This window comes from Rhipicephalus sanguineus, chromosome 9, assembly GCF_013339695.2.
Source record: "Rhipicephalus sanguineus isolate Rsan-2018 chromosome 9, BIME_Rsan_1.4, whole genome shotgun sequence".
Classification (NCBI taxonomy): Eukaryota; Metazoa; Arthropoda; class Arachnida; order Ixodida; family Ixodidae; genus Rhipicephalus; species Rhipicephalus sanguineus.
The window spans coordinates 106,872,325-106,900,016 of record NC_051184.2 but is presented as its reverse complement, the minus strand read 5'-3'; positions in this window follow the sequence as shown (position 1 = coordinate 106,900,016).

Here is a 27,692-nt window from a genome sequence, read left to right as displayed (position 1 = left end):
GCTCCAGGGGCATCGAATGGAGACCGAAGTTGTGGTGACGGTACAGCACTCTCCACCACTTTGTAAAGGCGTTTATTGACGGCTGGATTGACGGCGACGATGCACAACAGTCACGACGAAGCGCAGACTCTCACGAGCACGAGCACGAGGGGCGTGCTCTCCGAGAAGAGGCGAAGAGGGCAACCCACTAGAAAGGGCCGGAGAGGACGACCCACTTCAGAGTTCCAATAAGCTTCGCTACACAATGCACGTTCCCCACAATTGCTAATGGTCACGTCTGAATAACTTTTTCTGCATGCCGTTCGTTGAATTAAGGATGCCCAATGTGACTATTTCTGTTCGCTTGTAAAATGTAAATCACAGATGGCAAAATTACATCTTAACAGTACTTAAACTACATAATTATTTACTTTTCTAAAATTTCCTAAATGCAATTAATCGTCATGAGCATCAGCTTGAAGGTGCCCTTTGCAGGCCAACGGCCTCTCCCATGTTTCGCCAATCAACCCGGCCCTGTTCTAACAGAGGTAACCGCCTCTCTACTTAGGAGAGGTAATGATTGCGAAGCAGAACCATGAGACTGAAGTAACTATAAAAAAAGAATGGGCGAAGGCGCAAATGGCAGGCATCCTGAATCATGAATGGTCGTTTACCACTCTCACTCAAGGGAAAGGTACATAACAGCTGCGTCTTACAGGTACTTACCTGTGCAGAAGAAACCTGGACGTTTACAAATAGGGTTCAACTTAAATTGAGGAAAACGTAGCGAGCAATGGAAAGTAAAATTATAGGTGTAACCTTAAAGGACAAGAAGAGAGCAGAGTGGACATTTCAGTCAAAATCGAAAAAAAAATGGACAAGCGCAGGGCATGTTGCGCGTACGGAAGATAACCGCTGGTCATTTAGGGTAACAGAGTGGACTTCAAGGGAAGGCAAGCAGGCTAACGGGCGGCTCGAAGGGGAGTGTGTAGATGAAATTAAGAATTATGCGGTGATAGCGTGGAAGCAGCAAGCACAGTAACTGTAATTAAATCACATTAAAAATCACATTTGGCAGAAAGTAGTGACATTGCATAAGTATTGATTTTCAAAAGCAATGAAATTACATTGAAATTACATAAAGAAAAGCTCATCATTCATGCACTACGGATGTAGAGTTTTTTTAGAACACGTATACATTGACATCTGAGCTATTTTTCCGACGATTGAGGTTCGGGACTCAGACTATGTCGTGTTTGCTGATTTTAATTTCTGTTTGGTTATTTTTATGTCATAAAGGAAGCAGACCTGCTCTATAATGGCAAAAAGTAATTCCAAAATAACGAGAAATTTTCCTTAAGTGACTTGCTAGACGTAATTCATAAAATTATCGTCACTACACCATAATGTAATTCAATTACTGTAATTTCGTTACTTGAGTGCCATTACTGTCAAGTCTGACGCAAATATAGCTGATTCATTTGATTGGCTTCTACGAAGAGCAGTGTGCCTACGAGGAAAGACGACGGAAGCAGCAAGGGGAACGTGAAGAGCTCCAGCGGGCACCTCGTTACAACCGAAAACAATAAAATAACACAAATGATCAAGGGCCTTCGTATTTTGATATAAGGCGGCTTCTAATGCCCCTGAAAACATATCCTCACAGCAGTTCACTTGTTTTTACAAGTGAAGCCGGGTTTAGAACGGTAGTCACACGAAAATTTTCGATTGTCATTTATTTATGCCCAATGAAATGAATAACTCAAGAGCCTACAAAATATACGGGAAAGCGTGAATTCGCCCTGAAAAATTAAGTACAACACGTTTTTAAAATCTGGTTTCACTTACAGCACCCTGACGTCACAGCATGGTGTGAGCTTCTCGTCACGTGTTCGTGGAACATATCGTGACGTTTCCACGGCAGCTCCACTCAGTGGCTCCGTTAGCGACACACAAGGGGTCATTATGAATAGTTCTGTGCCTGGCATCATCATCGTTGTTTAAAGGGGACAGGAAACGCGATATCGGCGGAGAACTAGAAGCAGCAAAAACAGAAAATCTTTCACGGGTTAGGCTTTCTCATAATGCAAAATATCTTGAACATGACCACAAAAGAAATTGGTATTATCATTTCTTTTCCGCTTCGTACACAACACAGGTTTACTTTCGAGGACTACATGCGGCAGCGTAGTGAAAACGTGTGAGCGCAGGCTCTGGAGAGTTGGCTGCGCTGCTACAGAAAGTTGTCGCACGGTATAGAACAAATGGCAGACCGTCCAGTGTGTTTTCAGCATCTAACGCTCAACACCAGACAAGCACCGATTGACAACTGATGAGCACAGGCGCTGTCTTCGTCGGCTTTCCCTCTGCGATTATCTTGTGTTTTGCGCAAGAGGATAAAAAGGAATATGCCAACAATATTAAGCTTACGTTTTCAAGCTACTATCAGTCTGTCGCGAGTCTGCGTTAGGCCGCTTTGGTTATCTGGGAAATTAGATAGTACCTATGCCATTAAGCGTTTTCATTTTCCTTTTAGAGAGAAAGCTGTTACGAGATCGCAACAACAGCCGCTTTTGCGGCCGTAGTTTTCCGCCGCCGCAGCTGGCCGGTGTACGTAACCGCTATGCGCGAAATAGGAAAACAAAACGAAATGGAAAAAAAATATCCAGGATGGAACACGTCACTGCTCCTCACTTTCACTGCTCTTTCCCACCAATTGCTATACTCTACTAGTGTTACCCCGTCACCTCCTCTTTTCCTTCGTTCTCTCCCTTGAGTCAGTCCTCGTCACCCTAACTTCTCTCTCCCACCCACTTGCTATTCTATGCTATGCTCCTTTCTTGGCTCGGCCTACCTTGGTATAGCTAGGCTATGCTCCACCGGTCTTAGCGTGACTCCTCTTCGCTCAACCGGTTAATGCGGGTATATATATATATATATATATATATATATATATATATATATATATATATATATATATATATATATATATATTGTGAGACGACGTCAGGTACGACGGAACGATTGTTGTATTTACAGCAAAGGCGGGCGAACCAAAAACCGAACACCGGCGATCCAACACGATCACGATGATCACGATGATTTGTATGCACAAGTGAAGATGATGACCGACACAGTCAGCGCTCACACTATTTTCCCCCTTCACGAAAGCTGTCAGTAAGACGTCCATTTAGTAAGGGTACGAACGCTGGATATAGGGCTTCAGGCGAGACACATGGGTGATCTCGGTACCGCGACGGCGGCGGTCCGAAGCCGAACTAACAGGAGCGACGCGATAATTCACCGCAGACGCTCGTTCAAGCACGGTGTAAGGGCCCAGGTATCTGTGAACGAATTTTCCACAGAGCCCCGGTGTGCGAACAGGTGTCCAGAGGAGCACTTCGTCGCCTGGGTGGAAAGACACGACTCTACGTGTCTCATCACAACGAACTTTCCTCTTGGCCTGAATGGCAGAGGTGTTGGCGCGAGCAATTTCATGGCAGCGGGCGACGCGGGCTGCGAACTCTTCTGGAAGGGACGCTGATGGGACAGAGGGCGCGGAGAAGAAGCTGGTGTCCAGAACAAAAGACGGTGCACGGCCATACACGAGGAAAAACGGGCTATAGCTTGTAGTGCGTTGTATGGCCGTATTGTAGGCAAACGTGACGAAAGGCAGTATTGTGTCCCAGTTCTTGTGATCGGGCTGAACATACATAGAGATCATGTCGGACAAAGTTCGGTGAAAACGCTCGATGAGACCATTTGTCTGCGGGTGATATGCCGAGGTGGTCTTATGAATGGTGTCAGAGGCCTGTAGGACTTCAGCGAGGACATGAGAAAGAAACGTCTTGCCACGGTCACTAAGGAGAAAACGCAGGACAAAGTCGGGGACTTCGGAGGCAGCACCAGAAGGAAGAGCTGCCGTCTCAGCGTAGCGAATTAAGTGATCTACGGCAGTAACGATCCAGCGATGACCGGCGGGTGTAAGCGGAAGAGGTCCGTATAAGTCTATGGCCACGAACTCGAAGGGAGCGGACGGGCACGGCAGAGGTTGTAAAGGGCCGGCGGGAAGAGATGTCGAACGTTTTCGGTGCTGGCAGGATGAACAGGACTCGACGTACTTGGAAACACTAGTGGAAAGGCCAGGCCAGAAGCAGCGAGTCTTGATGCGATCGTAGGTTTCATGAAAACCTAAGTGGCCAGCCGTCGGGTCGTCGTGAAAGGCTTCTAAAACTTGGAGTCGAAGTGAGCGAGGGATGACTGGGACCCATCGGTTACCGAGAGGATGGTAAATGTACCGAAGGAGGGCTCCATCGTGAAGTTTGAAACGCGCGAGCTGTCGTCGTAAGCGGCTGTCTGCACGTTAGAGCGCGGCGAGGTCTGCGGACTGAAGCAAGTCATCTGGCGCAGTGGACTTGATCGGACTAAGGCTGGTCATCGGCATGGTCGCTTCGCTGAGAGGTTGCACACAGGAGGTAGGTGGGTCATGGTTATTTTGCGACAGCGGACAACGCGACAAAGCGTCGGCATCTTGGTGTTTGTTACCCGACCTGTATGTGACAATGTAGTCATACTCCTGGAGTCGGAGCACCCAACGGCCGAGGCGTTCTGACAAGTTCTTCAGAGAGGACAACCAACAGAGCGCATAATGGTCTGTCACGATCGTAAAACGGCGGCCGTACATATAAGGGCAAAACTTTTGCAGAGACCACACGATGGCCAGACATTCTGGTTCAGTGATGGTGTAATTCCGTTCAGCTGGAGAGAGAGTGCGACTCGCGTAAGCCACTACTTGCTCTTGCGAAGTCTGGTCAAGCTGCAGCAGGACAGCGCCGATTCCATGCCCACTTGCGTCAGTGTGTAAGATAGTAGGTGCTGTGGGATCGAAATGGCGAAGAACTGGCCCTGACGTGAGGCATCGCTTGAGGGTCTGGAAAGCAGCTTCACAGTCGTCCGTCCAAACGAAGGATGCACTTGTGGTCAGAAGTTTGTGAAGAGGTGCTGCGATAGTGGCGAAATCACGGACAAACCGGCGGAAGTACGACGCTAAGCCGAGGAAGCTGCGAAGGTCCTTTAGCGTAGTGGGTTTAGGAAAGTGCAAGACAGCGGCCACCTTGTCAGGATCAGGTTCAATACCAAGCTTGCTGACGACGTGACCCAACACTTTGATGCTGCGGCTCGCAAACCGACACTTCTTGGTATTGAGCTGGAGACCGGCTTTGGCTAGATACGTTAGTACCTCGTCTAGACGTTCTAGGTGTTGTGAGAAGCTGGACGAAAGGATGACGACGTCGTCCAGGTAACAAAGACAGGTCTTACATTTTAAGCCCCGCATACCGTGTCGATCATTCGCTCAAATGTGGCTGGGGCATTGCAGAGCCCAAAAGGCATCACATTAAATTCGAAGAGGCCATCAGGTGTAGCAAATGCGGTCTTCTCTTTATCAGACTCGTGCATCGGGATCTGCCAATAGCCAGATCGCAAGTCGAGGCTTGAAAAGTATTCAGCGCCCTGTAAGGTGTCAAGGGCATCGTCAATCTGAGGCATAGGATATACATCCTTCCGGTAATTTTGTTTAGTGCCCTGTAATCAACGCAAAATCGTACGGACCCGTCCTTTTTCTCAACTAGGACAACAGGAGAAGACCAAGGGCTTGCTGAAGGCCTGATAACGTTGCGTGCGAGCATGTCATTGACTTGTTCCTCGATAACCTTGCGCTCTGAAGACGACACACGGTAAGGGCGACGGCAAATGATACGAGACCCATCTGTGTCTATACGATGAGAGGCCGCCGTAGTTTGACCCAAGCCATCCGAAAAAACGTCAAAACAAGCTTGGTGTTTCGTTAAAATGGCCAATAAGTCATGGGTTTGGGTTGGAGTCAGATCGGTACTCAAAGTGGCCTTGAGAGCATTAGATGAACCTCCCGCGGGCATACACTTTGCGATTGACGAGGAAGGCGATACAGTGACGACCCATACCGGTGCTGTGTCGATAAGGCTGGCAACAGTGGACCCCTCAGACAGGAGTTGCGTCTCTGATGTCGTGTTGCAGGCGGTGAGACTGGCATGACTACGTGAAAACCGCACTAGACAACAGGCGAATGCGATTCCTCGAAAAATACACCTCTGATCAGAGACAACCACTGCGTCACCGTCTATAGTATCTCTTGATTTGATTGTAAGAATACGTTCTTGGGCTGGAGGCAGTACAAAATCCGCAGCTGCGACAAGGTGAGGCGACGAGAAATCGTAAGCACTAGAATGCTCGGTGTCCGTAATGTGAATAATGGGCGGACCACACGAAATGACAGCGGAAGCAGCTGACAGGAAGTCCCAGCCTAATATAATCTCGTGAGCACACGAAGAAAGTACAGCAAGCTGAATATGATGGCGAATTCCGTCGATCAGAACACGAACAGTGCACTGTCCAACAGGGCAAATTGGATTGTCATTGGCGCCACATAACACCGGACCAACATACGGAGTTTGCACTTTCCGTAGACGACGGCATAATTTGCGATGACTGACCGAGATAGCGGCTCCAGTGTCTACGAGGGCGTCCGCCAAAATACCTTCCACACATCCAGTCAGTAAATTTGCAGGGCGCGCAGGAGGAATTATTGCGTTTAGACGACGAGCAGTTTCCCCTCCAAAAACTGACGAGCAGTTTCCCCTCCAAAAAGTGGCTGTCGAGAGGCGTCGGGGCAGAATGTAAGGGCGAAGAAGTATGGCGGAAGGGCGACGGTGAACGACGGCGGGGTGAGCGGGAAGGACGAGGGTCGCCGTGGGACAAAGGAGGAGAAGGCGAGCGTTGTGACGAGGGAACGTAGGGATCGGACCTCGGAGTAAAATCTCTCTCGTAGGAAGAATATCCTCGTCGTTCATCTTGCTGGCGCCGGCGGCAAAAGCGGGAGATATGTCCTCGTATGCCACAGCAGAAACAGATGGGGCGTGCAGGGCGCCAAGGAGCGGAGTGCTGTTGTGCTGGTGCCTTGGCTGCCATCGCGGCCAAGTGGTCGTATACGACGTCCGCAGGCGCAGGTGGAGTTGGTACCGGAAGCCGTGATAGAACTTCGGCATATGAAGGCGCATGGAAAGCCGCAGGAGACGGGGCACGTGCGACGCTCGTCATTAAGGCCAGTTCATCCTTGATGATTTCCCGCAGATTAGAAGGAGGAGAGCGGACGGATGAAGTAGCTGGGCTGCCAGGAACAATGCCGTGAAGTTCCTCTGTGACAATGGTGCGGATGAGGGCGCGCAGTTCATGTTCTCCAGTAAGGCGAGTCACAGGAGGCGTGTGGAAGGCGCATTGAGTCGAGTGCGTCCAGGCGTTGGCACGTCGTATAGATGTCCTGAACCGAAGTTGGGTTCTGGATGACAAGAGCATCCATCCATCCATCCATCCATCCATCCATCCATCCATCCATCCATCCATCCATCCATCCATCCATCCATCCATCCATCCATCCATCCATCCATCCATCCATCCATCTATCTATCTATCTATCTATCTATCTATCTATCTATCTATCTATCTATCTATCTATCTATCTATCTATCTATCTATGTAGCCGCCAACGACTGCGTGCTCTCGCGCCGGTTTCGTTAACGTGATATACACTCGAACCCGTATACATGGAACTTGCAAAAAAACACCAATTATTCCTGTTTTCTGTTCTTCTTTTACACGAAAGTGTTTTATGCCGGTGTCCACCAAGACTTTCATGACGTATTTCGGTCACGGAAGTACGTCAGCAAATTGAACGCCATAAGATGGCAAAGAAAAAAATTATAAGAAAAAGGTCCGTTGACGGGAGTCAAACCCATGACCTCTCGGGTACGCGGCAATGGGTGGCGGGCGTTTAGCCCACTGAGCTACGGACTAACACATTCCGGAGGCTACATGAACGCGCCTTTTATCTTTCACACTTTCCACTCAGAGTGCTCTTGTATGGACGGATGGATGCTATGAGCGTCGTCTTTATAACAGGGCAGTGACGTCTGTGCCACCTGACTCGAAAAAAAACGCACACACAAAAAACGCGCCGTTGCTACGACCGTCTCATTCGGCGCGTTTCCAATACATTTAATCTCGTCAACACTTAACCACACCGTGAGGTGGCGGCTTTTTTTTTTTAGATAGATACTGTTTATTTCATATTGTACATACTGATAACAAACACTTACCGGACCTGTAGCCAAAGGCTAGTTGTAGGTCCGAAAAAAAGAATATATAGGAAATCCTAACACAGCATGGAATAGAATGAAAAAAAAACAGCAGTTGTAACATTTGCAATGAACAAAAAATGTCATTGTTGATTTCACAAATCAATTTAGTAAGTACAAGAACCTATAATTAACATTTATTGCAGTCCCAAACAATAAGGTTGGGGCTACGTACAGATACATTGAAAAGGTACTGTGACATATACAAAAAAAAAAGAAAAAGAAGTGCCTTTATCAAACCTTTATCAGGCAAGATATGTCTGTTAAAGAGCGAAATGCGTACATATTGTGCAAATGAAGAAAACGGGAGAAATACGACTTTTTTGTTACATAGAAATACAACACTATCATGTGACAGTAATTGCAAGCCTCGCTCATAGCATCCATCCATATCGAAAAATAGCTGTCCGACTTTCGCCTCGCTGTCGCACTGCGTTCCCCGGTCGCCTTGTAAGAAGTAAGGGCCAGACTAGCGGCAATACACGACTGGCGTAGCGTTTCTCTTCGCATTTCACAACGCTTTGAATGAGTGCGTATCGAGTATCAGTGTTTATTATGTGCTTGTTGATGCCATGTTTGCGCGGGATTCACCGTATGCGGCGTTCTTCATCAAATTGATGAGTGATGATTGCATATAAGAAACTTCCGCTTGTTTTCTTGATTGCGAGCTACGCGTGCTTAGTAATTTTTTTCGCGTGACCTAGTACGCTGCGCGCGCATGCTGTTGGTTCTTCCTGTGTTCTGTTTTCTTCAATAAATTTCACTTGTTAGATAGCGCTCGTCCTCGGTTCTTCTTTTCTTGTGTCACCGTCGTTCTCGCGCTGGTTTTCAACTTATTTAATGTTTAGGTAACGTGTTATGTTGTATTTAGGCACTAATTACTGATTATGCACAGTGTTGATTTTACCTCCTATTATTGACTAGAAATGCCACGGCGGAATTACTAAACGGTATTCAGCCTTCAGTTTCGCTTACAAGTGCAATTCCCGGGGCAAAATGCAAAATTTCTTTGGTTCATCATCCTTCACCATCGTATGGTCGCCTTCACTAATTAGTGATCATCACACCAGACGAGTCCATGATTTCACATTTATATAGTGCACTATTGCATTGGCTCCACGAGTGACTAGCGCTTAGTCGCACAGTCCGAATAGCTATGCGCGCATAGTGTCCTTAGTTTCGAAAATTCAGATTTCGGTGACATCGGTGCATATCCGCGCTATCAGCTAGAACTGCTCAAAACGAGTAGGTCAGGAATACTTCCTGAAAGCCCAGTAATTTTCTCTCTCTCTCTTTGTTTCGAGTGCGGGAAAGTCGCGTTGACCGCACGTATACAGACAGCCTGGCCGCAAAAGAAAGCGAGATAATATTATTACATTTGTTACTCTTTCCCCACTTTCGGGCTTGTGGATCTTCGGCTAACGGGTACTACCCCAAGCCTGTCGGTGATTTAAATACTATGCAGTCACATTTCAGTATAGCAAACACCATGAAGTGTCCGGTAGTAATGTCACTTATGCATCTCCTGTGTAATGTTAACTGGGCAATTTTGGCGATGTGCTTGTTTTTGTTTCAGCTTCGACACCTCCTGGTATGGTTTCGGTGAATAGAAATCTAGCAACGTCAGTATTTGCTGTGCTGGCATTACTGCATTCAAGTGCAGCAACTGCTCATCAGTATGTGCCAGAAGACGAGCCAGCGAGTACGTCACTGATACACGCAAACATCTCGGAGGTCATCCTTGTCTCCTTCGAGGGGCCGTGGAAAGAAGCGCATTCAACATTTCCACGGCTGCTCGGTATACCGGTAACTACGTGGAGCGCGGGAAACCATAAATTCACATCTTATGTTATGGAAGTCTTCTTTCGAGGAAAGAAACCGGTGTTTTTCACCGTCGATCCTAGCCTGCTTCGCGACGCACCGTCCATGTTGAACATACGTGGTGTAGTGTGGGTCATTTGCTCAGACTTTTTCGCTTTTCAGAAACGCCACGGTACTACCGCATGTAGTGAAGGCCTTAAAACGCCTCCGCCAAGGTGTAAAGTCATTCAGTACCTTACAATAAATGAAAGAACCATACAGAGTATCTCGTGGCCGCCCAAATCTCGGACCGATGTAAACCGTAGCTCTAAGCATGCACTCAGGAAGGTGAGACCTTTCGAGCCGTCCTGTGTTGTGGGCCAGGACAATCGCGAAATAACGGTGCCTTGCCTCGTGCAGAGATACGACAGTGGCACTATAGAGAACTGCGGACGCTTTCGAAGTATGAGAATAATCGAATTACTGAAACAAAAAAAAAACATTACAGTTAGGCAAGGGGAAGATATCTCTGATTCATTCATACGGGAATGGTTAGACACGAACATTTTCAGCATGACACACAAACCTGTGTACTTATTCCCCAGTGACATTATCTCATTCGACCTTCCCTATATCCGTGTTGTTTACGATGCTTTTTATTGTCGAGTGGATGCTCACCGCATCATTTCTCTGCACGAAGTTGTCGGTGAATGCTGGAAACTAGTGGCAACTACGTTCGCCTTGCTCGCACTAGTTGTGTACGTCTCTGTGGTCATTGGACGCTTCGACGAATCAGTTTGGCGAGGCACCTACGATACGGCATTATTCCTTCTGGCAGCTGTTCTGGCAACATCGGTTACCCTACCCACAGCCTTTGGTCGCGTGGGCGCCATCCGCAAAGCACTCCTCGGCCTATGGATTGCCGCCTTACTCCCACTTTCTGCGTACTTCCGCACTGAGTTGACGGCTATGCTAACGGTAAGGCGTCCCGCCGATCGCATAGACACGCTACAAAAACTGGAAGATGCCCTCGACAGACGCCAAGTCCTTCCTTGCTTTACTAAGCCCTTTATTGATGTTTTTCCACGATTAGCACAAAGAGACCCTTTAATGCGACGGGCGCTGATGACAAAGCTTTGGATTTCCTACTGGAAACACATGTCCGAAAACATTGTTATGGACAACACATCTTCTCTTATCGAGCGCGCGTCTAGACGGGACCGCGTGTGTTACACTACTCTGGGCGATTCTCCCAGTCTTAGGCGTTGAGATGTAACACCAATCGCCGAACACCTCAACGCTTGGCTCGAGGGTTTTCTAATGTACAAATACCATCCACTGCAGAGACCGCTGAGAAGATTCTTTCGCGACATTGATGAACACAAGCTGATCGTCTGGGATGCGAGAGAATCTGAGAACGAAATCGAAGAGTCCGAGTTTGATATAAGCGGCCTTCTTCTGCTGCTGGCCATATTACACGCTACCAGCTGACTCGTCCTGGTGCTCGAAGTAGTTGTCGCTCGGTTTCACAGGCAGGCCTTCACTGTGCCCGGCCTTTTGTGGGATACCTTGTCCAGGATATCCAAGCGTAGAAGTGCTGAGTCCATTTAGAACGCATGGCGTGTAATTATCAAGGCGAAAGCACTACATGACTCATCGATAGCGAAATTCGACCATCGGCGTCTCGCGTCCAGCGGCGGCGGCGACGAGTTATGCAAAAAATTATGAGATGGTGTCATCATATAGCACCATCATGACGTCACAGATCGAGAAATTTGCGACGTCACCATGACGTCACAAGTATCGCGTGACGTGACGTCACCTGATGGCGTCATCACATGACATCGTAGCTCGGTGAAAAGTGGACAGATCACGGAGGCAGTGCAAAACCAGGTGAGCTGCCTCCGATCCTACAGGCAAAGCGAAACCACGCTAAGTGCACAAAGCTTACGGAGGGTGGCGTGGCATGATCAATACATCCGCTGAGAAAAAAAATATGGCTTTCGAATCGTACTGGTGAATGCATAAGGAACCCTTTGAATATTTGGGAAGACATTTATCACTCTCCTATAGTGGAGTTAATATTGATTTCCATCGTTTTTTCCTTTCTTGGCGATGTCGCATTGTCTGTGATCATCTGCTATGGTGTAGACTACACTCCTTTCTATTGCGAAGCCTGATGAATATTTGGTCTGTTTAACAGTGCCTGCTGGCGGGTACGACTGAAATGGAGGGAATAGTAATACTGGACATCATAGGTGCGCGCACATGGGGGGGGGGGTGGCGGCCGCCCCCTCTAGTCACCTAAGAGGGGGGGGGCGCAATATCTGCCTCGTACATTGACTCCGTAGGGGCGGTGGGCGCTGCGATGAACCTTCGCGCCCCTTATGGGGAACCCTGCGCACGCCTATGCTGGACATAGCTGCAGTCTTTTTTTTTCCATAACTCTCGTTTTAGCCTCCATCTGAGATTATGCAAATGGTAGGCCGCTTGCTTCGCGTTGATTACAGCTGACCCTCTCCTCACAATCAGCTTTTGTTCACCCGACGCGGTGGTCTAGTGGCTCAAATGCTGACCCGAAGTTCGTGGGATCAAATCCCAGTCGCGGCGGCCACATTTTCGTTGCAGAAGAAACTACTTGATTCCCGTGTACTTAGATTTAGGTGCGTGTTAAAGAACCCCAGATGGCCAAATTTCCGCAGCCCTCCACTACGGCACCCCTCATAATCATGTGTCGGGTTTGCAACCTAAACCGAAAAAATTACTACTAAGCTTTTGTTTACGCATATCTTTTCATGTTTTACTCTACATCTTAAGCCGTCACCTAGTCACGGTTGTCGCATTCTGTCATAGCACACGCAGTGGTAGCCGCAATTAAGGCTGCACTTGTTACCATAGCTATGAGACACGTCGAACAATAAGCGTGTTAAGCTACCCGCTTATTTTGACGCAGTGCAAAAGTACTTAAAATCGGGATCTCATGTTTGACGGGGGGAATGTCCAGGCGCGCAGATTACGCGAGGCTGGTAAAACATTTTTCTTTCCAAACACGTATTGAACTTCACTTCAGATGTCTGAAGCATGGTGAAAATTTTTCTTAGGTACCTCGGTTCACCTAAAGAACAAGCTCTTGCTTTGAAATTTGGTGACATAACTTTAAAAGCCTTAAGCAGACCATCTAATGCCAAACAAATTCATAATATTACGGTACGCAAGACGTAATAAATTTCGAGGTAGTAGACCAATATAGAGGACATTTGGAATTGATGAAACATATATATTGATGAAATTGCGGGCCTCATGGCATGCTTTATTATGAGTGTCAATGGCTTAGCAAAGGCAGGATAACGCGAGCTGTCTTTAACCGGCGCACCGGGGCTGGTCACCATGCAACACATCGGACGGATTTCATTGCCCCACATCGTGAAATACGTTCTGATACCACTAATGTCAAAACCATTTCAATTACTTGATGTCTGATTGGCTGTAAGCTATCGCGCTTAGCGCTGCCCGTATTCATTCCATTGACAACCCTGGTAAAGCGTTCAATACGGCTTTCAAAAGCTTAGCACTGAGTGATTGCACCATTTTCTCCTTTTCCTGGAATAATGTAGCCAAACCGCGTGGAATTTTTAAGGTATTTGTGATGCTCTGCGGAATGTTCTGTTGGTTATGCCGAAACTGTCTTTTAGCGCGCACTGGTTTTGAGTATTCTCAACGCACGTTTTATTGAGTGAGTGATTGCAAACCGTAATCATCACCATTGCATGCAGTCTTATTCTTGAATTTGTCTATGGAGGTGTTTGACACACAAGCCACGGTATGTACCGAGTTTCAATAAAATTGTGCAACACGCCCTATGGGTGCCTGCTCTTCTGTTTTCACTTGTCGCTACGTCTTCCCAGATTTATTTGACAGCTACGGCTCGACCTAACTAGCCTTTCGTCATTGCCATGCAGGTAAGTGGCATTGTTTGCTAAAAAACGAGTTGTCGTACGCTTGTTGTGCATCCAAGCCCACGTTACATGCGAAGAGTGTTTGACTGTATCTGCATATTATTCAAGTTGTTATTACTAGCCGGTGATATCGAAGCCAATCGGCACTCTCTCTGATTCTGCGTCTCGCGAGCTTCTCAAAGCAATGAAAAGTTACAACCTGGGCAGACAGCGATATTTGATGAAATGAATTAAGTCCGTCTAACACTTTCGGATCACGAGAAATCTTTAAGTGTGTTTAAAACGAGACTTGACAAAATTGAATCATAATGCTTATCGTTCAACACACTAAAATATGACATGAAAAAGCTTCATATGGCCACTGATGAATGTACAAGCCAAGTTTCATCGCTGTCTGCTCGGATGAATGACGCGGAAGACAGTTCCCATCGCAATATTATCGTTTTCTTTGGTGTCAATGATGCGCAGAAAGAATCCCGGCAAGAATGCGAAAACCGAATCCTTGATCTCTGCAAGACTTCCCTCGGTCTATCCACTCGTTCTATTTCTATTGAGCGCGCGCACAGACTGTGCGCCTAGAAACAAGGTATATATCGGCGCATAATTGTTAAGTTTGCAGTTAAAAAACAGGCATTTTTTTCACAGGAAAAGATCCAAAAGAACAGACTACGGTGTCACCGAAGACTTCTCGCAACAAACGTGCTCAGAACGCAAACAACTGGTGCAGTTTGGAAAGGCTCGGAAACTTGATTTCATGCTCCGTTACGACTCCCTTTGCTGCAACATTAAAACCTATATTTATGACCACTCTGCGCGGGAGCTCGTTGAACGTAAATCCTAGCGCCAGAATACACATATAAATGAACTGAGTTGACCACACCGTCCACACCGGAATGAGAAGGGGGAATGACCCCCTTGTCATTCCTCTACACTAATATCCGTAGCTTGATACCTGAGCGTGAATTGCTTCGTAGCCTCATTTCCTCATCATCGAGTAAAGCCGGGTTCAGACTACAGTCGCATCTGTCACAAGTGTCGTATCGCGTAACAGCTGCATCGTGCGTTTGCGTTGCTAACGACTAAGTATGTTCACATTGAGCTTTTCGGTAAGGTACGTTTCTTACGACGCGCCAATCACTGTTTTGAAAGTGCGTTGCGTCCTCGCGACAATTGTTGCAGCTTAGCAAGTTTCGCGTGTTAGGCCTTGTCTGGGCTGGCTGGACTGAAGGGGATACGTGACGTGCGCTCTCATTAACGCATGTCGCGTCTCCCCTCTAGTCCTGCCGAGGTGTATCTGGGACGGCCAGGTTAGCCTGTATGAATGCCTGTTCTGCCTTCATAAAGCGACTTGGAACATCGCTATACGAGTGCAAATATATAAATTCAAAACTGAGCGACAGTTATGCCGGCGTCTTCAGCAACCAATACGCGCAACGCGGCAGACACTGTATGGTGCAGCAAGTATTTGGCTTGAAGGTTTTGCAGCTCGTGCATTGTCAACGATCGTTCAGCTCCAAGATTCCAATCTCTCTCAAATTCCAGGCAGGCGTCGTTCTGCAGCTGCTTGTTGCGGTACGATTTCAGACGCTGGTCGTACTGTGCGGGCCTCTGCCGCACTTCTACGAGTGTTTCATCACTGCACAGCGAAGACGCTTCCGCACGGGTCATGGTTACTGGCCACGGGCACACAAGGCAATGAACACCAGCAAACCAACTGCACAGACACGCTACTACATGACTTTCAAGACGCGCATGAAGACGCGGAATCTGGGGAGGACAGAAGCTCCGTGAACGGAAAATGAAAACCGAAATTGCTTTGCCCATTGGTCGTAGGTAATGGTCGCATTAGTAGTTGTCGTAAAAGTCGCGGGCCTGCCAATATTTACGCCCCAAACGTTACGTACTTTACGCCAAATACAACAACGTCTGAACAAGCTCATTAGGTTGATTGCGTTTATGGTCACGATCCTTACCGATCCATACTTTGCGCACGTAGTCTAAACATGGCTTAACCAAGTCTTATTAACCAAAACATGGCTTATTTCTTCCATCCTAGATTCGGAGTTGTTACCACCATTTCCTGATTTCGATATATTTCACAAAGATTGATTATGGCGTTGTGCCTACTTCGCAACTGTACTGGCAGTATGCGCGCATTCCAAGAAAGTTTAAAACGGCCGCAGGCGTTCCTTCTTTCGCGGCACATATTCTGAAATCCTGCGACACATTTGGCTAATTAGACGCAGGCTGTACACACGCCGCATCTCAAATTAGATAGGACAATGCAGGTTCGCATGGCGACGATTATACAGTTTGGCATATCTTAATTCATACGCGTTAAACAAAATAGATTCCACGGCGAAAAAATCCTGAATGTTAACAATGTCCCCAGACGGCCCCGTTATACCACATGGTGGCCCAACAGAATCCGAAAATATCGGCCAAACAAAATCCTAAGATAGTCGAGTAGGGCGCGGTCCTGTTCAGCTCGGACGGAGAACAGCGACAAGCTTTGGTTAGCCGAGCCCGGACGGCGGCAAAAGCCAATGGTTTTCCAGACTGGGAAGTCCGTACACAAGAGCGACCAATATTTATTTACTCAGAAATGTTTCATTCGCTCTCTCTCTCTCTCTCACGGCACAGTTGACCTGTCCGTCGAGTAGCAAAGTCTGGCTGGCGAATCAGAAATCGATATGAAGAAGGCCGAATTTCGTTATCGCGTTACGTTCTTAAGGCGTAGCGCGAAAGTCCTGCAAGTTTGTTTTTCTTTTTTGCGAAAAAAAATCTCACAGGCTCCCTTATGCATTCGCATGAGACAGCTGGAAGGCGAAAGCCATCCGGTGCGATTACTTTACCGCGCATTTTAAAACACGCGACCGCCGCAATCGATAATCTTAGATGGGCGTACGTAACAAGCCTGCGTACGCCGCACGGCTGCGGGAGAGAAGTGCGAAAGAACGAAACCTAAGAAATCTTTTTCATGGATTCGCGCGTACGCCCGTGACACGACGCTGCGTATAGGTCACGCAACACTGAATGCGTTGTGCTCGCGCGAGACCTGCAAGAAATGAGAAACGAGAGCACATGATGGCTGCAGGGGCGTCCGACGCAGACAGCAACAGCGAAGTGTATGCAAGTCGTGTCTACTTCTCATTGAAAGATGGATGTTGCTATGCAAGATAACGTAGAAGCAGGCGACATATTCCAGTGGTCTCACGATTGCGAAGACAACGCCTGGCGTTTTTCAAACATTCTCAAGACGTCGTCTTCATCAGTTTGTGCGCTGCAACGATTTAATCACTCTCCTAGTCACGCTAACGCCTCAAATACGAAGTGAACGCGCAGCTAGCGCGCCTCAAGCCATGCGGCGCGCTGAACCGTCAGGTTCAGAAGAGCGAACTCCACCGGCTAGACTGCACTCGAGCTCCTTAACCCGCCCATAGCGAACTTCTTCAATGTATGAAACGCGCGAAACAACGAGGACGAACAGAATAAACAACAGACCAATTCGTCCTGGTTCTTTCGCGCGTTTTAATAATTCAAGATGGAGTCACACCAACTTGTCCAGTTAAACGTCCTAATGCATAGTGAACTATGCCAATGGCTTCACACCCCGCACCTCTGCTCGCTTACTTCGCCTCTGGTAGCCCAGGCGCTCCCTAACCCCCGTCTGAATGCCAGCATATGCCGGCCTCCTTGGCGATGAGAATACTCATTCGTTAGCCCAAAGTCTCACCTTCCGTGTAGGCGAAATCGAGCCCCTTCCCCAGGTCGAGGAGCATTTGTTCGCTACATTTTCGATGGAGGAAAAAATGTTTGAGGCTCGTGTACTTAGATTTAGGTGCACGTTAAAGAACCCCAAGTGGTCGAAATTTCCGGAGCCCTCCACTGCGGCGTCTCTCATAATCATATTGTGGTTTTGGGAAGTTAAACCTCATATATTATTATTATTATTATTATTATTATTATTATTATTAATAATAATAATATTATTATTATTATTATTATTCCGTTACATACTCTCGTGCTACCGGGACCAAGAAAGGGTATGCATGCCCACTGCCCTAGCCATAGCGCAGGTCGAGGAGGAGGAGGAAACCGTCAGCAGCAGCGCAGTAGCCCCTACTGCGCTGCTGAGGACAATCGTGGTGGCGGCGATGGGGAGGAGAAATGTGTGAGCAGCGGCGCCTGAAGAATGTTCTCCAAACGGCCGCCCAGCGTTCGAAGCGCTCTCACGCGCCTTCTATACGTCGCAACTGATGAAACCAACAGGCAATTAACCCAAGGTAAGCATAGAACACATTATTTGTTGTTTTCTAGGTGTAGTGTAATAATATTGATCAAGATTTGAAGGAACTGAAGTGGACGAAAAACCAACAAACGGCGATTTTTCGTTAAGTTATATTCCTTTCATTCTAGGTCATATACATTACACTAGAGCTAAAAGACAACAAATATAGTCCATTGTGCTTCCCTTAGCTTAATGCATGTTCGTTTCATTAGTTGTGCCGAACAAAGAAAAGAGCCCCTCGAAAAATTACCCTTCGATCGTACTTGTATAGCTTTAAGGCTTTCGCGTTCAAATTCTCAGAAAGCTCTAAGCATATCCTGTAATTCTTTTCGAAAGACACTCAATAATTCTTTCTGGAACATCTTCATAAAGCTCTTCCTGAACATCTTCATGAAACAGTACAATGAATAATTTACTTTTCCTCCAATTACACGTCACCAAAATGACGGAACCTAATTGGACGGTGCAAGTTTCGAAAACGTAAGGACAGTTACATACGGCTCTTTCATAGCAGAGTACGTAGTACTCTAACTTCTGTCTAAAAACCAACGAACACTTTCTGAAAGCTACCGGCCTGACTGACCGCCTGTCACCTCGAGCGCAGAACTGTCTGACTATATCAGCGGCAACAACATTGGCATTAACCTTCTCTTCCTAAACATTTCCTCCGCCTTTCCCAGTGTAGATTAGCCGACTCGGTTCCCTCCCTGTCTTACTTTTATCTGTCTTCTCCCTTTCTGTATCGTAGCACGTATATGTAAACAAGGAAAATTTTTGTTAATTTTTTTATCCTAACAATTATGTGGAAAGGGGTAGCCGTCACCAAGCAATCGTGACAACTTTTCATTTATTTTCTATTTCCATAAAAAAGTGCACTCCTTTACGTTAGTCATCTTCGAGGCGGAAATGACGTCAGTTGATTCTTTGGGGAGGCCAGAATAAGATACATTTGTTTAACTTCTTTTTAAATAAGATGCACTTTATTCCAGCTCTAACAAACCACTGTTGCACTCACTGTCATAGGACTGGGACAATGAACATGGGACTTCCTATAATACCTCGTCTCGTCCCAGATCGCCAATGTTCATCAGTAAGGCAGCTTTAAATGTTGCATCGAGCACAGAGAGGATGTCGGGGCCCGACGCACTCATACGATCTTAAGCACAAACAGTAAATATCCAGTCTGGGCGGGTATTGCATGTGAGCAAGAAATGAAGTTAAGTGCGAATCTGCATTTCAACATTCGTCTTCAATCGCTACACTATGCAGCTGAGCTCGATATTTACCATATAAAGTGTCAGTCGAACTCAAACAAAACCGACAAAAGCTACTGACAAAATGAACTTCCGAATTACATGCAAATGGATCATGAAATTCAAAACCGACGCTAGCGACTCGCCTTCCCAAAACAAGCGGATGTCTAAAAGGACTCCTCGGATGGAAACCTACTAGATGGAAACATGTGCACACAAAAAAATTCGGCAGATCCCACGTACTGTGGGAGTCGATGTTATGCGAAGCATGCAGCGGGTAGGGGACTGTAGCGTAACTTTTTTTACTGAGCGACAGGTTACACAATGATGCTAAAGATTTGTATAATTTTTATACGCACACATATATATGTTGAAGAGCCGCATATGTGTTACATAACCAGTTGTTTACGGTTGGGTATGCAACGTTGGTATTACCAACAGCAGAAGCGGTAAGCTGATATGTAGTGCTTATACGTATCCCGAGAACGCCCGCACGTTTCACGAACCCGTGTACATGTGTGCGTGAAATTCTTCACAGTTCTTGAAGAAGGGCATAATCACCGTGATCAGTGAGCACAAGCAGCTGGTCATGACTTGATATAGGATCCCGTCGTGACCCTGGTGACAGGGGGTCCATGTGTAGGGAAGTATGTGGTATAGTAGAGCTGTTGGAATTCGTGGATGCCTCGGTCATTTCGTCGACAAATTTTCTGTCGACAGAGCCGGCGACATGTCGGAACCTGAAGCCATCCATCGTGTTGGTGTGGTATAGGCCGTCGAGGCTGGTAGGCCTGGATAGTGCTACGTAGACCAACATCAGTGGATGGTGTTTGTCGTATTCGTAAACTACCTGGGCGTGTGTGGCCTACGTAGCCTAGTCTACAAAGCGGCTGTCTACAAAGCGGCTACAAAGCGGATGATACCAGATTGATTAATCTGGTATCATCCTCGGTCAGCATGAGGCCATCGCCCAGCCTCGTAAGATATGAAGAGGACACTGCGCCGTTCTGGTGGACGAAGTACACTTTACGGTGTGGTGATGTGGATATCATATGTAACTTTCGTTAATGTATTCCTCCGGGGTCGAGCAATGCTTCAACATAGCTTGCTGAATCATAGGAATACAAACGTAATGTTTATTTGACTGCTATAAAAGTGGAGCCAACACTGGAACTACAGACGTTAATCTGATATGACGCCTGTATCATTAGAGTACATATCGTAGGAGTATCATGTAGTGTTTACTGCTTTCCTGTAAAATTAGATAGCCAGCACCACAACCACAATTGACGTTGCACCGATATTACGCCTGCGTAGGCTGTTTTTCCAAACCAGTTTATAGACCTGGCGTGGCTCTGTGGTAGAATACGTGATTGCCACGCAGAATGCTTGGGTTCAATTCCTGCTGGGATCCTAATTTTCATTCTTTCCATTCGTTGAGTCAACGCTGTCGATGTTGGTTTTCTTTAACGCTCTAGCATTTAAGTTATCAATGTCTGTTCTCGCCGTTCCTGGGTAGATATAAACTGTCAATCACCTGTGGCGCATACCCGTACACCTCGGCACATGGTAAACGGGTATGTGCCACACGTGTGTAGTGGAAAGGGTTTGACGACGTACGCACAGGATTTTAACGTTATTCATATCATAACCCGGCAATCATATTCATCAAGTCCTCTTACCCTCCCATGCAAATTTTGGTCTTCACCAAGTTAAGGAGGCGATCATGAGAGCACCCAGACGTAGGCGGATAGATAGATAGATAGATAGATAGCTAGATAGATAGATAGACACGTAGATAGAAACGCTCAAAGTGCCAGAGGTTCGCTAAGAAATGCTTCGCATTTAAAAACGTAGTTACGTCTTCTCTAGTGGTTCGAGTATACGGACATGTCTTACAAGTATAAAAAGATCGTGTTCCTTTTAAATGGCTGGACAAATGGTTGTTAAATTGCAAACAAAACAAAAAGGAGGCGTTTTCCTTGTACTTCATGACGATTGCGCGAATAAAAATAATTTCTCTGGTGTTACGGGATCAAATAACATGATTCTTATACACGGCGTAATGAGCGACACCGGACATTGTGAACCCCATATTTAGTTCTTTATAGTGCACCTGTACCTTAGTCTAAGTGTTGTTTCTTGTATATGATGGCCATGGAAATGCAGCCTGACGTGGTCGCGAGTCGAACCCACGTCCTCGAGTGTGCAGTCCAATACTAAATTACCTTAATCCAATACTAAATTACCAATACTAATTACCTTGCTAAATTACCTTAGCCTCTTGTATAGCAGATCCGCTATGGTCCAGGTTTGCCATGTGTCGTAGACAGAAAATGATCATCATCACGAACCGACATGCGCTCAGTCACCACCCTGGCATCCTGTTCAGATGATTAACAATAGAAGCTGCAAGAACCGGCCCCTAATCGGTGTTTGCCACCCGTGTCTTTACTTGTTAATTTTTAGTGGACCAGTTTTGCGAGTAGTGGCGTTCGCCCAATTTCTGTGAAACATACGTGCTCTAGGAGATTTCCAGCAGACCTGCTGTAGTCGAAGTTGGCATGTGTCGCTAACAGAAAGTGATAGAACGAAAGAGAAATAGCAAAATAGAAAGAAACCGAAGAAAGACTGAACAAGAGAGAAGGCGAGAGAGAGAATACAGGGAGAGGGGGGAAGAAGTGCATTGAAAGAAAGAGAAAACAATAAAAAAGAAAGGAAAAAACGACAGAAAAAGCTAGAGCGACAGAGAAACAAACAGACATAGAGCGAAAGAGATAGAAAGACCCAGACACACAAAGATACAAAAAAGAGCAAGCATACACCTGCATAGTATAATATAGCGAGGGTAAGAAATAGAGTGTAAAATCCTAGCCAAGCCAGGAGCAGCTAGGTGCCCCCCTGCTCTGCTGTGACTCGGTCTTGCGCGACTCAGTGCAAGCTGCGCTAATTTTTAAAAAAAATTATTTTTATGCTATGCACCCAAAGCTGGTGACGGTGGCGCAACGGTGTCTTCTTAGAGCTCAACACTTGCTCTTTATAATGCTGGCCGATGAATGATTTTTTTTATATTTGTCGCTAGCGATGAGAAGGGAAACAGCAAGTTGCATGAGACCACCTAAAAAATAAAAACCCTATCTTCAGTACTTCAGTAATAAAAAAAAATCCATCGTGTCAAGGGCGTCTTCTGCTGGCAGCAACTAAATATCTTACAGGTTGACATCCGTCGGATCATATAATATCAAAAAGAAGCGTTTACACTCATCGTTCTTGTGCTCACTTTTAGTGCTTCTACATGAAACACATTTGTATGTATAATTCGAATTTGTAGGCGCAAAGAAGACACGGACGAGAAGGGAGACACACACACAGGGCGCCACTGCCAACAATGTTTATTCCAAGAAAAACAGATGCTATTTATGCACACAGTGTTGTCATGTTTCATTGCTGCGCAGTCGCATTGAGATATTGCAACTCTTTCTGAGATAAAGATACGGAGGCCACACTCACATAATTGAGGCACAGAAGATTATTGAAGCCGGTGATCGTTGCGTGAGTGTGGCCTCCGTATCTTTATCTCAGAAAGAGTTGCAATATCTCAATGCGACTGCGCAGCAATGAAACATGACAACACTGTGTGCATAAATAGCATCTGTTTTTCTTGGAATAAACATTGTTGGCAGTGGCGCCCTGTGTGTGTGTCTCCCTTCTCGTCCGTGTCTTCTTTGCGCCTACAAATTCGAATCATGCATTACCAACACGCCCAGTTGCTCACTCTCACATTGTATGTATATTTATGGCACCGCGTAGTACGATGCCTAAGAGCAGGTTATCAAATTTTGATTAAAATTACCTCGTCCATCTTTATTCGCCATCTGTTCTGAGCCTCGTCACGGATAAAAAGAAGAAGCCTCGAAGAAAAATCACGCCGTTAAAATAAATATATTTCCTCACCTAAATCTGGTTACTTAAAATTACGCTATCTCCCGCTAAAGGGGATCATGAGGCGATGCGAAGCCGGAGCACTTGCACGATCGCGTTCCGTTGGCGTTCGTTGGGCATGCTACCGACCTCGCGTCGTGAAACGCGAAGAGGGACGCTACGCGCGTCGTATGTTCCATCTAGCCTGGCCGTTAATTCTCACAGGGCGAGCGGAGAACGCGGTCGACAGGCGGGCGAGAGAGGGCAGCGTAGGATAGGAGAGAGAAGGGGAGGGGACGTGCATGCGCTCGAGCTCATCGCGGCGTTGTGCAGGAGAGAATTTCGGCATGTCTAGCCCGCGTTTCAGAGGAAGAGTGGAAAGGGGGATGGGAGCGGGAATGTGGAGAGAGATAGTGGAGAGGGGAAAGGGAGAGGGTGAGTGGAGAGGGGAAAGGGGAGATAAGTAGAGGGGAAGGGGTATGGTGAGGGGAAGTGGAGAGGAGGTATGTGGAGAGGGTATGCGCATGCGCAGAGAGGGTGGTCACGCCGCACACCACCACCACTACCACCGCCGGAATGAGCTCGACCTTAAGACACTTCGCATCTAAAACATACCAAGCGGCCGCCCTTTATTTCTCTAGGACAAGGAATATTATTCTCCTTTCGTATTCTTTTCTGGAAGCACACACAATCTTCCTAGTGTACGAGGGCCCATATGAAAGTCCATATCGCTACACAAAATACACACGTATATATATATATATATATATATATATATATATATGGGTCATTCCACGCCAACTGTCCCAGCCTTGGCGCTCGACCATCTGCGATTTGAATGAAAAAAATCGAGGACTATCCATCTAAAGCCAGAAGCCTTCCGCCAAAATATTTTTGGCGAAAAAAATTTTAAGTGCCGCGAACCCTATGTGTTTTTCGGAAAGCTCGAAACTATGGCTCGGAAAATGCGTTTTCAAAAAATCTCTTCTTCATATATTAGGCTAGGACAAATTTTTTCCTACATAACGATCGTAGGCTTCTCACTTAAAATAAGTTTCACGAACGTTTAGTCTTTCGTGAATTTTTCATGCGGCCTTAAATATTGACAATATGACCCATATTGGGGATTTTTTCATAGAAAGGCGACATAGAGTGAAATGTAATATTTTGATTTAACTGATTGCTAGGAAGTTTTACTGTAGCCCAAAATTAGTTTGAGACGTATATGGCGTGAAATGGTGTGTAGAGCTGACGACAAAGTTGCAAGAAAGTTCATTTTTGCACATGTTTAGTCGTAAATTTAACATTGAGGTGCTCCTAGTAAAATTATGCTAAATAGCGCATTTACTAGCAACATTATTTGGCTACTGACTGAGAAAGTTTTATCAAATTACTTTTTGTTTTAAGGAAGAAAAAAATTTTTGAAGTTTTGTTCTGCCGATGTCTATTTTTGCTCGTGTTTTCTCTTCGCAGAAACGCGTCCAGCGGTTAGTACAACCTACATGGGCGCGACATTCGCCACGGAACAGCTAGACAACATAATAATCTCTGCCCGTGCTTATTTGAATGCTTTACTAGTGAGTATTGGCCTGAGTAAAAGAGAAATACGAACTCCGCTAGAGTGAATTTAACCACATGCAGCTGTCCATTGAAGGTCGGCATAGTGAGCTTACGCAACAGCGGGAAGTGACACCGATGCGTGCAACGCTCCGTTGCCTGCGCACAGATATAAAAGTGGGAAGAACACTACGATTAAGGAAAAATTCAGTTGCTGTAATATGAAACGCATGTTGTACTTTTGCACTAATTCACGGTTCCTGGTCAAACATCATCACTTATATACATAGGCGTGCGCACAGGGGGGGGCGGTAGGAGGGGCAGGGGGGCGCCCCCCCCTAATCACCTAAGAGGACGGGCGCAAATTCTGCCCCATACATTGACCCCTTGTCACCTAAGAGGGAGGGGGGGCGCAAAATCTGCCTCGTGCATTCACTTAGTAGGGGGGGGGGTGCGCTGGGATGAACCTTCGCATCCCCCCCCTCCCTGATGGGGAACCCTGCGCACGCCTATGCTTATACACGATTGTGTTCGTCACAAGTGCAACTGATCTCCTTTGTTAAAGCAACTAATCTGTTCCTTTTGCCACTTTTAAACCTTTGCGCAGGCAACGGGTTGTGGCACGCGTCGGTGTCACTTCCCGCTGTTGCGTAAGCTCACTATGCCGACCTTCAATGGACAGCTGCATGTGGTTAAATTCACTCTAGCGGAGTTCGTATTTCTCTTGTACTCAGGCCAATACTCACTAGTAAAGCATTCAAATAAGCACATGCAGAGATTATTATGTTGTCTAGCTGTTCTGTGGCTAACCTCGCGCCCATGTAGGTTGTACTAACCGCTGGACGCGTTTCTGCGAAGAGAAAACACGAGCGAAAATAGACAGTGGCAGAGCACAACTTCAAAAATTTTTTTCTTCCTTAAAACAAAAAGTAATTTGATAAAACTTTCTCAGTCAGTAGACAACTAATGTTGCTAGTAAATGCGCTACTTAGCATAATTTTACTGGGAGCACCTCAATGTTAAATTTACGACTAAACATGTGCAAAAATGAACTTTCTTGCAACTTTGTCGTCAGCTCTACACACCATTTCACGCCATATACGTCTCAAACTATTTTTGGGCTACAGCAAAACTTCCTGGCAATCAGTTAAATTAAAATATTACATTTCACTGAATGTCGCCTTTCTACGAAAAAATCCCCAATATGGGTCATATTGTCAATATTTAAGGCCGCATGAAAAATTCACGAAAGAATTAACGTTCGTGAAACTTATTTTAAGTGAGAAGCCTACGATCGTTATGTAGGAAAAAATTTGTCCTAGCCTAATATATGAAGAAGAGATTTTTTGAAAACGCATTTTCCGAGCCATAGTTTCGAGCTTTCCGAAAAACTTCACATAGGGTTTGCGGCACTTAAAAATTTTTTTCGCCAAAAATAATTTGGCGGAAGGCTTCTGGCTTTAGATGGATAGTCCTCGATTTTTTTCATTCAAATCGCAGATGGTCGAGCGCCAAGGCTGGGACAGTTGGCGTGGAATGACCCATATATATATATATATATATATATATATATATATATATATATATATATATATATATGTATATTTACAGATACTGTCAGCCCTTACAAAGGGCTATAACAGGAGTGGAAAACAATACATAATAACATAACAATCATTGTAGAACCAGAACATAATCAACATGTACAATCAGAACTTACAGATAAAGGGACAAAATGAAGTACACCAAGAAACGCAACCAGATAATAAGATTAAATGCACTAGATCAACTACAGACAAATAAAGCTTTGTTTACTACAAATGAGAATGTGATCTATGTGTTTTAAGAATAAATCTACAGATGAGCATGAAACGGCTTCTTCGCTCAAAGAATTCCAATCCTTAATGGCTCGTGGGAAGAAGCTATACTTAAAAGAATCAGTGTAAACCGCAGGAGCACGAATGAACATTGAATGGCGATGTCTAGAAGTTTCACGACGAAGAATATCAAAATGGTCGGCATACCTTATATGAACATGATGATTAATAATCAGGTAAAGATATTTAAGTCTTTCGTATTTAGTTCGAGCCTGAATCGTGGGTAGCTCGGCTAGTGCACACAGTTGAGATGGTGAATCCGTCCAACGATATTTATTGAATATAAACCGGACTGCTAGACGCTCAATTTTTTCAATTTTCGAGATGTTGGTAACAGAGAAAGGATCCCAGACAATTTTAGCATATTCTATGATGGGTCTAATAAGCGTCTTGTAGGCTAAACATTTTGTTTCTTGCGTTGCAAACGGCAAATGGCGCCTAAGACACCAGAGAGACTTGTTGGCCCTTGCACATACATAATCTATGTGATGATTCCAGCGAAGATCACTCGTAAAAATCAAACCAAGGTACTTATGTTGTTCAACTCTCTTAAGTTCATAATTATTAATATAATACATATAGTTAAAGTAATTTTTCTTTCGAGAGACTGTCATAACTACAGTTTTTAGAGGGTTTAGCACCATTTGCCATTCTTCACACCATTTACTTATTTTCTCTAAGTTTTCTTGCAATTTTACCTGATCATTCACTGTGTCTATTTTTTGTATATGATGCAATCATCTGCGAAGAGCCTGACAGAAACGTCTATTTCATTCGGGAGATCATTTATAAATAAAAGAAAAAGAAGTGGTCCCAGAACACTACCTTGG